This window comes from Vigna unguiculata, chromosome 5, assembly GCF_037176805.1.
Source record: "Vigna unguiculata cultivar grain cowpea cultivar isolate G323 ecotype 2 chromosome 5, ASM3717680v1, whole genome shotgun sequence".
Lineage (NCBI taxonomy): Eukaryota > Viridiplantae > Streptophyta > Magnoliopsida > Fabales > Fabaceae > Vigna > Vigna unguiculata.
This window is the reverse complement of record NC_140796.1, coordinates 9,097,755-9,101,978: the sequence shown is the minus strand read 5'-3', so window position 1 is coordinate 9,101,978 and position 4,224 is coordinate 9,097,755. Positions and strand designations below refer to the sequence as shown.

Sequence of the window (4,224 nt, the reverse complement as noted above, 5' to 3'; positions counted from 1 at the left end):
GAATGTTGAAAATTATCATTAGCTTACCATTTATTTTTGTGATTATTGTGTTTCTTTTTACTATGATCGCTATTACGACGTGAACATATATGAATCTGCATGTTGAAGTAAGGTTAAAAAGTAGATATAGGTTTGAGTGGAAGGCTTCGATAGTTGCTTGATGAATATAATCTATATTTTAAGTTGTTTAACATAAAAAGACTCAAAGCTTATAAGTTTATGTTTATAGCTTATGCTCTTTTGGCCTAATTACTTAATATCTGAAATGTATGAACTATAAAGATGAAATTTCTCTATTTTTAAGCTGTTACAAATAGTTCTATGAATTCCTGTAAGAAAATCACATTTTATAGAAAAAAAAATGCATAACAAAGCTATAGAAAACCCATTTGAAGCCATCAATGAGAACAAGGCTATTTTAAATGACCAAATGTCAAAATGAAACACTAATATGCTTTCAGACATAGTGATAAGATGTAAGATGCATCTAGAGAAAATCAGCCCGGGATTATTATTGGATGAAATTTGCCTATATCAATAAATACGACGCTTGAAGAATAAAGACTAATAAATATTTGGATGAAATTAAATTATGTTTTTACAAGAAAAATTAAAATAATTTATTTATAAACTAAAAGTTGAAAGAATAATAAATATTTGGATGAAATTAAATTATGTTTTATAAGAAAAATTAAAATAATTTATTTATGAAGTAAAAGTTGCATTATATTTAAAAATTTATAGAAACTTTCTAATGTTGTTTTTCAAACATCTAAACTATTTGATCATGGCACACTAACCAAAAAGAAAAGGCTCCGTGTGACCCGTTGCAATTGGTTCAAAATGTGAAAGACCGGTTGAATGGGGATGGTTCGAATATCTACATGAAACAAAGATTTTTTTTTTTGTTCTGCACCTATTATTACTAATTGCAGCTTCATATTAATAATAAAAACACTAAAATATTTGTTCTCACTGTATTACATAGAGATCACAATAAGATGAGACGAGTGTCGTTTCACTATTTTATCTCTATTTGTAAAATAAAAATTGATCTCATTTGTGTATTTAAGGAGTATTAAATTTTTATCTTGTTCCTACATCTCTTTTTATTATTTCAAATATTAATTAACTATATTTTTACAAAAAATAAAATTACAACAACAAAAATTATATTATGCGATATTTCAATGTAAGAGAAAAAGAAAATACACGGATCCTTACACCAAAAGTGGAATAGACAAAGAGCCTAGAGATTCCTTTCCGTGTAACATTAGAAACAGTCTTGTTTTACATACCACACAATCCACAGCCTTCAACACTGCGATTGCTATGTCAATGGAAGCCGAACCAGAGAACCAAATCAATGTCATTTTTCTTCCATTTCCAGCACCTGGCCATATGATTCCCATGGTAGACACAGCAAGAATATTTGCGAAGCATGGTGTTAGTGTCACCATCATCACTACCCCTGCCAATGCTTCCACATTCCAAAAGGCCATAGACACTGATTTCAACTCTGGTTACAACATCACAACTCGAGTGCTTCCATTCCCTGCAGCAGAACTCGGTCTTCCTCAAGGGCTTGAAAACGCCAAAGATGCCACTGCTCGAGAAACCATTGGTAAATTAAGGCTTGGAATATTAATGATCAAAGATCAAATCGAGCTTCTGTTTCAAGAACTACACCCAGATTGTCTTGTCACTGATATGTTGCATCCCTGGACAGTAGAATCTGCTGCGAAACTAGGCATTCCAAGGCTTTACTATTACAGCTCCAGCTACTTCTCCACCTGTGCCAAATATTCTATCCTGAAGCACAACCCTCATCAGGGGTTGCTTTCTCATACTCACAGCTTTACCATTCCTGAGTTGCCCCACAACATACAGATGACCCCACTTCAGCTAGAACCTTGGTTAAGAACTCAGTCTTCTGCCACTGAATTTTTCGAAGCGGTGTATGAATCAGAGAGCAGAAGCTATGGAGCCCTGTACAACGATTTTTGTGAACTTGAAGGCGATTATGAGAAACTTTATAAGAGCACTGTGGGGAAATCCTGGAGTGTAGGACCAGTATCAGCTTGGGTTAACAAGGATGATGAAAGAAAGAGCAATAGAGGGCACACGGAGGATCTTGCACAGGAGCCGGAATGGCTGAATTGGCTTAACTCCAAGCAAGATGAGTCTGTGCTTTATGTAAGTTTCGGGAGCCTCACCAGGTTCTCTCATTCTCAACTTGTTGAACTGGCTCATGGTCTTGATCAATCTGGCCATAGTTTCATCTGGGTCATAAGGAAAAATGATGAAAGTGAGAAGGGAGAGAGTTTTGTTGAAGAGTTTGAGGAGAAGATGAAAGAAAGCAAGAAAGGGTATATCATATGGAACTGGGCACCACAGTTGCTGATATTGGAGCACCCTGCCATAGCTGGTTTTTTGACTCACTGTGGTTGGAATTCCATTCTGGAAAGTGTGAGTGCTGGATTACCAATGATTACATGGCCAACCTATGCTGAGCAATTTTACAATGAGAAGTTGATAGTTGAAGTGTTGAAAATTGGAGTCCCGGTGGGAGCTAAAGAAAACAAATGGGCAGGCATGGAGGATTGTGCAGATGTGGGAAGGGAAGAGATTGCAAATGCTGTGGTGCATTTGATGGAAAAAGAAGAGAGCAGAGAAATGAGGAGTAGAACAAGAAAACTTAGTGATGCTGCCAAGAAGAGTATAGAGAAGGGTGGATCCTCTTACTGCAATTTGATGCAGTTGTTAGAAGAGCTCAAATCTTTGAAGATTGCTATTCACAGACCCCTCAAATAGTGGATTCATAATCTTGGTGATTTAGGATGTGAAGCTTGTTATGAGTTTAGATAAAATTTACCAACATTCAATCAAGTTTTCCTTTGTGTTTGTTGTTGCCTCAAGTACAATGTCTATGAGGAGCAGTTCTTGAGGTGAATTTTCTGTGTCTATGTAATAAGGTAATAAGAAGAGAGGTTTACATCCATGAGGCTTTCCGTTGGAATATTGTGCTATGGTAAGTGTTTATTGAATATATAGTTATAGTATTTTAGGAGTTGTTCTTTTTTGAGTACTTGAATATTGTTCAAATTATTTTTCTTTTATTCTAAACTTTTTTAAACAAGTCGGTACTACACAATTGTGTACAATTATAAAGAAATTAAGTTTTTTCATTGTTCTATGTTAGCACCACTTTTTGTTAAATATTATATCACCGGATACTACCAACATAATGTTAATAGGGGTGGAAATCCTTGCAATAAAGAAAATCAAATTGAACAACAGTGACTGCAAACAATACTTAAACAAACTAGCAACACAATTTATAGTAATGTTCAAGTTTTTTTTTTTTAATTGAAGCATAATATTATAATTTTTGAGCTACCAACTAGTAATATTTTTAAGGATCATCAAAGTAAAAATAATCAAGAAAGCATACAATACTTTTTAAATTAAATGAAAGAAAAAGAAAGTTTTTAGTGTGAAAAAGAAGGTTTAATGTTAGATATTTTGATATTCTTAGTTTGTGGTGTGAAAAAGAACGATGTTTGGTAGATCATAATTATAAGTGAAATGTGTTCTTATTATGTATCTTTGTTACGTAGACAATTTAGTGAATGTAATATGATAGACGTAGATCTATAGATCTATAAGTTTATTTAATGCACGTGTTTTCTCCAAATAGATTCAAGTGTTTATAATATTGATGTTTGTGATTTATGACATAAGAGATAGTTTGGTCGATGGAAAGTTAAATATTTGATTATGATATGTGCTTAACAAATTTATGGCATGTGCGTTCTTAAGAGTGTATGGTTCTTCAAAGTGTATAGATGAAATTTGAGTGACTTGCATAAATTTGTAAAATTTGAACTATATCATTGATAGAGGTTTTTAGTGTCACATAAACCTCATCAAATTAAACTAAGTTTTCCTCCTTTTACTAATGTAGCATAGAGGTCAACTTAGGTGTCAATTCAAGGAATACATTTTAATTGAGTTCATTGAGCATTTTCTCTAAACAAAACAATAATTGGGGGTTCTAAGGTGTAAATAAAATCTACAAGTATTAAATTGTAACGCTATAAAATTGAAAACCAGCTACTACTGAATTAAAGTTGTGAAATTAGAAAAATATGGTAAAAACAATAAAAGAGTTCAAGTATTGTAATGCTGAATTTGTGATAGGAATTGTAAATGCATAATTAA

The 4,224-nt window shown here is 33.0% G+C and overlaps 1 pseudogene; it reads left to right on the top strand.

Annotated features, from left to right (window-relative positions):
* The first annotated feature begins 1,202 nt into the window (after nt 1-1,202).
* LOC114184106 (soyasapogenol B glucuronide galactosyltransferase pseudogene) lies at nt 1,203-2,999 on the top strand (annotated as a pseudogene).
* Nucleotides 3,000-4,224: the final 1,225 nt, after the last annotated feature.